This window comes from Tupaia chinensis, unplaced genomic scaffold, assembly GCF_000334495.1.
Source record: "Tupaia chinensis unplaced genomic scaffold, TupChi_1.0 Scaffold000253_1, whole genome shotgun sequence".
Lineage (NCBI taxonomy): Eukaryota > Metazoa > Chordata > Mammalia > Scandentia > Tupaiidae > Tupaia > Tupaia belangeri.
Genome location: NW_006159733.1, coordinates 11,692 through 20,504, shown reverse-complemented (window position 1 = coordinate 20,504; position 8,813 = coordinate 11,692). Strand labels below are relative to the sequence as shown.

Below are 8,813 nucleotides of genomic sequence, written 5' to 3'. Positions count from 1 at the left end.
GGCGCGCGCATCTCAGAAAAAAAAACACAAAAAAAAAAAAAAAAAAAAAAAAAAAAAAAAAAAAAAAAGAAAAAGCAGTACTTACAGTTAAAAGCCTCTGAAGTTGTGTATATTTGTGCTCTTACAGTCATCACAGAGGTAGGTTGAAGGGGGATGTGAGATTAGTTTCTCATGGTCATTTCTAAATGGTCAACCACATCAATTCAGTTAGGGCCCTCATTATCACATTTATATCACTCTCCTTCTCTTCCTTCCCACTTCTTCTCCCTTCTCCTTCTTCTTTCCTGTGGTATAATTTATTAAGTACCCAACATAAATTACATATACTTATTTTTTATTTTCAACATCCTGTTTTACAGTTCCCTTGGCCCTTTTTACCCAGACGCCGAAGAACCAGGCATTGACATGGGCTATTCAAAGACTGGAAAAGGCTTTGAAGTTCTTCTTCTCTAAGTCTTTTCCTCTTCTCTCCTGAGTCTGGCTTTCTCCTTCTTGTAGATGTTCCCTATGGGCATCACTGGTCCTGTCAGCTAGGTGGCCAGCTTGAGTTGTTCAGCAGAGCTGTCTCCCTTCTTGGCTGTGAGGGCTTCTGAGCTTGGAGCAGTACTCTTCAGCTGCTGTGCGTTGGCCTGCAGGGACTCCATGGACTTGTTCACTGTCATGGGTTCACAGCGATGCGAATGGTCCAGGACACCTTCTTGTGGATGCCAGTGACTCGCAGCTCCTCTAGGCTGAAGCCCCTGGCAGCTCACATTCTGGTGTGGTACTGTACGGAGCCGAATCTTGTGATGGGCCAGATGGGCCAGATGCTGGACCGGCTGCAAAGCAGTATGCTTTTGCCTGCCAGGCCTTGTGTCTGTAGATATTCCATGATGGCTGGTTGAACCAGGTGGCCACACGCAGCTGCCAGTCCTTATAGAAGTGAGGCTTCAGGATCATGCCATTCCTACTGGGTACCATGAGTGCCTATGGCCCTCCTCCGCAGGAGAACAGTCAAGTAAAAGTATGCTTACGTAATTTTTACTCTCTTTCACATTACTCTGGGTATGGAACTCCTCCTCTTTCTTAATTTTTACTAAGAAAACAAGAATTAACAATCATAACAATACTCAGAAAACACATAAGAGCATGTGGAAAATTTTTACTAAAGATTTAGAGGAAATGGAAGCATTGACATAAGAGAAAGGTCAACACTAATTCTTAAAAGTTTAGGTCTATTTCATCACTCAAGCTTCAGCCTCCCCCTTCTTGCTCCATCCACCCTACTTTCCTTCCTTTCTTCATCTTTTGTTCTTGCTTTCCCTCAAGTGAACATTTTTTGCATGCTGAACTGTTACCTATTGTTTGTGGTATTAGATACTAAAGACAATGTTCTCATGATCTTGCTTTGATTATTCCAAAGAAGGTAATCAAAGTGTATTTCTAAAAAAAAATACAATTACTTCTTTAATGTCCCAGCCTGGGGGACAGTCGAACAGGTTTCCTGAGGGAAGGAGTGAGAGCCAGGACGAGCAGTGCAATGTTACAACATGGAGACGACGCAGAGTCAGGGTCATCCGTTTATTGTGGGCAACAGAGACGACACAGTGCCACAGCCCCTCAGGGTCGTCCAGAGACGACACGGTGTCACAACTCTTCAGGGTCGTCCGAAGATGACTCGGTGTCACAGCTCTTCAGGGTCGTCTGGGTCGTCTGGAGATGACGGTGTTACAACTCTTCAGGGTCTTCAGGGTCATCTGGAGATTGTGGGCCAGGGGTCGTGGTTATATACATGCTGGTGGGCAGTGATTGGTTGAATGAAGGATTGTAAAAGGTGGGCTATGATTGGTTGCTTCTGTGGACCAATCATGAGGTGCCGGATTATGCAAATCTGAGGGATTCTAAGCTCACCGATTTGCTATGGGAAGTGACCAATCAGAGTATGGTTTCAAAGGTCAGGTTTTTTGAAAGGAACCAACTGTGGCCTTTGGCATTGTGTAATTGCTTTCTGAGAAACCAGCGATATTTGCTAGTGTGCAGCATCCCACACTTTAAGAGTTGAGACCAATTTTTAAGAACACATGAATATATGGAGCCAGCAGGTTGCATGGTGGTTAAGGTGCTGGATGCCCACATGGCCGACTGTGGTCCAAGTCCTGGCCTTGGAGGCTTGCTTTCTCACTTTCCTCTTCTCTCCCACTCTCTTTCTCTGTCTTTGTGGTCAAATAAAAAAAAATAATAATAACAAATAAAATAAAGAAGTAATTTATTAAAAAAGAACACATGAATATGAGCATACACACTTACTTTACAGAACTCTAAAACATTAAATTGTGAGGAAAACTTGAAGCTACATTTTTTCCATCATGAATCTTAAAAAGGGAAACTAATTGCTATTCAGAATGATTTGGAGCATGTACCTAAAATGGAAAAGTAAGAACTAAGAGATAAAAAGAAAAAGTCAAATAACGACATTACACAGATACTAACTTCAATCCCTTAATAAATGATATTCTGTTAGCAATGTTAAGGAACTAATATAAACCCTAAGAAACATGTAAGTTCTTAGTGAACACCTGACTATGCTGCAGCAGTATTTTCTCATTCTCATCATAGACTGAGAAACACAGATTTGAAAGCTGAACTGGATACATTTCTTCAACACTATGTTTTTTTTCCATTAGAGCTTTCTGTTTCAGCTCATGTCACAAGTTGCCAGGCACAGCTGCAAAGAGAGGAGGAAGCTTGAAAGGGGGGATCCGACCCAGCCAGAGCATTAATCGGAAAGTCCTGGAGCAGCTTTGGTCTTGATAGACATGAGCATCCAGGGAGGTCCAAATGGTATCCAGGGTTTGGCCACAAGTGATACCAAATGAATGGCAGAAGTGAGCTTCAGGCAAATGGCAGTGAAGAGCTATGCAAAAAAATAAAAAAAGAAAACTCATAAATTGGAACGTAGAGTCAGATAAGGTATGAACATTTCAGCCATGCCTTATCTTTAGCCCAAGGTCTCCATACCATATGTTAGAGAAACAAAGGTAGAAAAGGGAGGCTCAAGTTCAGTAGAATGGGTGCTGGGTGAAGTCTGTAATTCAACAGCCAACGTCCCGAGTTAGATCCCTGTGCTTATCACACATGGCACATCATCTACCTGGTCCACAGTGGTGGGAAGAAGAGGTTTAAAGTGTCCTGATGAGGAAGTGAGCTGAGTTCAACGAGGACAGGGCATAGTAAGGGTTAAAGGAGAAGTACTGGAGGACCGCATGTGAACACATCTGGGGATGGTAACAGGTGATCTTGCCGTGAACTTATTCAAGAAATAATTGTCGGTTGTCTCTTTCTTTCTTTTCCCTGCAGCAGAGTTTTATATCTCTCCAGCCTTCTCTTACAAAGAAAACTGCATTCATCTTATATACTCATATTTAATCTATAGAGATCAATCCACCTCTATTTCTATTCTGTTCACTTATTCTGTAGGTCTTGCTTCTTTGTTTGTTTTTGGCTAGTTTTTAATTTGCAATCAGGTTTTCAGATCTTTGTAATTAGACCAATGCTATCCCATCCGTCTGGAATGAGTTTTCCCTCTTCTTTTCTTGTGTTATTTAAAAATGTTATTTTATTTTATTTTAATTTTTTTGTTTTGTTTTTGTAGGACTCCTAGTCATCCTCCAAAACTGAGCTCAAGTGTTACCCCTTGCTGGATGCCTGCTCAGAACCTCAGATTTGGGTAGCTGTTCTTACAGGAGTTGTCTTCAATAAGTTCATGGAAAATGTAGATTGTGTATGGATTGTGTATGGATTTCAAATTTCTTTTTTTGGCACCAAAATAAGCTTCTATGTTAATTCAATTTTCACTAACTCTTTGAAGTCCCTTGGATCTACAAAGCACCTACTTAACACATTCATTAGAATTGTCCTATTAAAGGACTAGCAGACAGTGCAATGGTTGTCTCGCTGGACTCCCTCATGGTCAACTGCAGTTCAAGTCCTGGACCTGGTGGCTTAAAATTCACGCCGAGTCTGTGTGCATTCATTCCCAAAATCCTGAGAGGAGAATGGAGATTGTGACATGGTCATCCCCCCAGGGGAGGATTTCTTGCTTTCTGTCTCTCTGTCTCCTTGGCAAGTAGAGCAAAAATCATGCCCTATTGCAAAAATATCAAGAAAAAGAGAGAGAGAGAGAGAGAGAGAGAGAGAGAAAGAGAGAGAGATAGAGAGAGAGAGAGAAGAGAGAATGTCTTATTATATCCTGGGTCCTCCAGGGCAGACGTCTATTCACTTTGATGCCTGCGGTCTCTAGCATGATGCTCTATATACTAAATGTTCCGTCACTATGTGTTGAATCATAGTTATATAAATAAATTATTTATTAGGAGATACTAAATGACTCTTCAAAAGTTTTAAAATGTAAATTCTTCAAAAATAATGTATGGTTTTTTTATATATAAAAATGATGTACTCATTAAAAATTCAACAGTGCAACAGATAAGAAATAGCACATATTCCAAGGACCAGAAAAAAATTAAGATTAATATTAGCAGAATGCTATTCTGATCTCTCGATATACCTGTAGCTATATAAATGAGCATTTTATATTATTTGAATATGATGTACTGGTTTAAGGATCATTTTAAAATGTAATTTTAATCTAAATTTTTGAAAGGGAAAGGGAGTAGAACAAAGCCAAGAATAACAAAAGCTTTACCATGAGAAATAGTCATCTCTAAAATTCCCTGTAAATTGAACACAAGAAGATTAGGAGGAACATTAAAAGTTCAGAACCATTGTGCTTTTTCTTATTATGGATTTCAATTTCGTACAATATAAGCTCCCTGCTATGACAGAAAAGAACAATCATATTCTTATATGTCTCCATTCCTTTTCTTCCATCACCTACAGGGTTTTGTTAGTCATATTTTAATTTTTATTTTGTTAAACAGCATGTTTCTGTACCTGTGAAATTTAACCTAAAAATGAAGTGTTCTGGCATCAATTATCCTGTATTATTATTATTTTTAACACATACCCTTTTAATCTAGAAGTTCAGTTCTTTATTCTTAAGAAAAATATTCTTTTTTATTTCTAAATAGTTTTTAATTCTATTTTGTAGATTCTTGATCCTCAGATCTCAATTATTCTTTAAAATTTTCTTATTCATCCTAATTTTTTAATTAAAAAATTGTTTTTGAAGAGGCTTTTGCAATAGGTCCAGAAAGAGAGAGACAGAGAGACAGAAAGTGAGAAATCACCCCCCAGGGGGGATGGTCATGCTGCAGTCCCTTCTCCATTCTCCTCTCGGGATCTTGGGCATGCACACATACATGCCTGGCGTGAGTTTAAGTCACCAGGTCCGGGACTTGAACCGTGGTCGATTACATGGGAGTCCAGCAACACAGCCATTATGCCAACTGCTGGTCCCCTCTTCCTAATTTTTATCTTCTCTCTATTTTAACTCTATTCTTTTGCTTCCATATTAGCAGTGTGAAAATATATCTATTTAGAATATGTCTTTCTGGAAGGAAATACATCTGTGTGGGTCTATAGAAGATTTGTGGTAATACCTGAGCATCATGGAGGAATGAGGGGCTGAGGAAATTTGTGAGAATTACAAGAAAAAGAAATATAAATTACTGTGAGATTAACTACAATACATTTTCTTTCTTTCTTTTTTTTTTTTTGGAGAGATTTTTGCTATAGGGTGCATGTACTCACCAGAAAGACAGACAGAGACAAAGAGATAGAATGTGAGAAATCACCACCCTCACCCAGGGGAGATGGCCATGCCGCAATCCCTTCTTCTCCATTTTCCTCTCGGGATCTTGGGCACGCACTCACATGTGCCCAGCGTGAGTTTAAGCCACTGGGTCCTGGACTTGAACTGTTGTCAACTACATGGGAGTCCAGTGACATAGCCATTATGCTAATGGCTAGTCCCAACTACATGTTTTCTAGCTGTTGTCAGACATAGAAATCTCAATATGACCTTCATTGTGTTACTTAACCTCCTAGAGACTTCAGATAGAGTTAAAACATGCTTTATTGTGTTATTATTGGGCCCAACTAAGATAACATGATGTGACTGACATGCAGGAAGTTCTGAGTATATATTAAATCAAAACCAAAAATAACTGGAGTAAGTTTGTACAGTAAAGCAGTGTGATTTACATTTGTACCAGGTAACAAGCTGATATTTCTAAAAAAACCTCATTTCTTCAATTTTTATGTTATACTTATGTATTGGATCAGTGAAAACTGGTTAAAAACTAGCTGGCTTGTACAGTTAGTTTGGGGGTACACTAAACTGCTAACTTATTAAGGTAGCCAGCAGTGGCTAGATACTATAGAAAGAAGGGTTGAAGAATGGATTCTGAGAAGGTTCAAATTTGTGCCAGTTACATCGGTGGGAAAATGGATGTGAAAATATTTCATAAAATGTGAAGTCTCCCAGAAATATTTGCATTCGTGATCTTTTGTTTCGAGAGATGTCATGGTTAAAGAAGAGCAAAAGAACTTTGGAATTAGGCAGACTTAAGTTTATATCTCACTATTGTTGTTTAATAAATGTACATTGGATTATTTTTTAACCTTTATCTCAGTTTCCTTTTATGGGAATGTTGGAACATTCATTCCAACTTTGCTGCATCATTAAAATTAGCACTATGTAAAATAACATCACTTAGTTATTCTCTGGTAGGTTGAATTATTGCTCCACAATCCTCACCTCTCCCTGTGTTTGTTGCATACATTTGCATTTCATTACTCTCTAGGTGGGTCCTCTTCACTGGAGCTTGGGCATGCACCCTGTTTTGCAGAAAACTGGACACCAGTGAAGGCTGCAAATGTGCTAACACAGTCACATTTGTCCTCTTGTGTTTCTGCCGTCAGCATTAAAAGAGCTGTCCTTGAAGAGCTGCTTTCCTCTAACGCAGAGTGAAGGCACAGGAGATCTGAGCCCAATCCAGAGTGAAGAATAAACTTAGACCCACAAACTTGAAACAGAGATGCCCACTTGAGCTGAATTTGCATAGATTGATCCATGTCCACTTGCAAGAGCACATGCTCACTGATTTCTAGGAAGATCGGTTACACGATGTTATTGTGATGATAGGGGATTTACACTCTGAGTCACACTGTGTGCTCAATATATATAAACAATGATTTATATCATTATTAATGGCACTACTGCAAACACTTGTAAAAGAAGTAGATATTAAGGTAGGTACACAATAGGAAAGAAATAGCATGAATAGTTTGATGAGATGGACAAAAGCAGATTACCTTTTGGGACCAGCAGTTAGCGTAATGGCTATGTCACTGCACTCCCACGTAGTTGACCGCGGTTCGCGTCCAGGACCTGGTGGCTTAAAACTCACATCGGGCGCATGTGCATGCGTGCCCAAGATCTCGAGAGGAGAATGGAGGAGAAGGGATTGCGGCGTGGCCATCCCCCCAGGGGATGATTTCTCGCTTTCTGTCTCTCTGTCTCTCTCTGTCTGGTGAGCGCATGCGCCCTATGGCAAAAACCTCTCAAAAAAAAAAAAAAAAGAGTAGATTACCTTTTGTGGAATTTTTAAAGATCATAAAGGATCCAGATAATCATGTTTCCATGATTATTTGGAGTTTAGTTATTTAGAGTCGCATATGAATGGATTAATTGAATCAATAATGAAACGAATACCAAGTGTAATTGTGTGACTGCCAACATGAAGAGCTAGAATGCCAGATTAGGTGATTTTGTTAATGATCACAAATGAACACTAATTTTTGAAGCTTTATAGGGCAATACAAACTTTGGTCTGGGTTTGCTTTTCTGAGAAACAGAAGTAATCCATGCCAGGAAGCTGCCATTGTAGAGATGTTATCCCTGGTCTCAAGTCGATCTGACTCAAATCTTGTGTCCTCCATTTCCTAAGTGGGTGGCTTGGGCCAAGGAATATATCCTGTGAATCTTGTCTCAGCCATAAGATCTAAAGTGAATGTGTGAATGAAGTGAGATGATGAGAGTGCCTAGCACGGTGCCTGGTTTTTCTAATGAACAGAAGGTGTTTTGAGGGTAAGCAGTAAAGCAAGATAATCAATGTGCTCCATGAATTGGAGACCATCAATTTACTGCACCTCAGCATCAGCTGAGGATGCAATGTCTGCCTAGACCATGCATATTCTTAATGCACCCATCATCATTCCTGACCAACTCTTGTTTTCCTAATTAAATCCATTTGCTTGCTATTTTATTTAAAACTCTCTCTCACAGTTTAAACTGCATCTCCTTAGAGCACACATGGTTTGATGGCCTGTTGTCTTCTGCCTTGAAAATCCTCTGGAATGCGCACTGCTCCACAGGTGGCTGTCTCTGCAGTCAGCTATTTTATTTTTACAGCTTTCTGCCCTCAAGCATTTTCTTGTTTCAGAGAAACTGGATTTTAAAAATGGTCCTGTGCCCAGAGTTTACACATCTTCATAAAAAGTATCGTATACAAAATAATGAGTGTGTGAGTGCCAAATAGCGTAAATAAATTGCATAGCAACTTGCTCCCTAATGAATCAGAGTATTTTTATTCATTTGAAATGCATTTAAAAAATCAATTTCCTGGTCTTTCAAGGGTAAATGAAAATTCCAACTGTTTATTTTTATTATTATTTAAAGCTGCTATTTGACATGTACTTTAAAAAAATAATGTACTTGTACATGTTTTTCGGTCACTTTTAAAAGGAGAATCATCCATCACTTTGCCTACTTACTATGGGAAAGATCAACTTTTGGTTTTGAAAATAGAATTTTGGTGGAAGGATACATTAAATATGGACAGAAGTATGCACCAAGTTGGAGAGCTGAA

The 8,813-nt window shown here is 39.2% G+C and overlaps 1 pseudogene; it reads right to left on the bottom strand.

The window, feature by feature from the left end:
• Window positions 1-327: 327 nt before the first annotated feature.
• LOC102468860 (60S ribosomal protein L13 pseudogene) lies at window positions 328-960 on the bottom strand (annotated as a pseudogene).
• Between the last annotated feature and the right edge of the window lie 7,853 nt (window positions 961-8,813).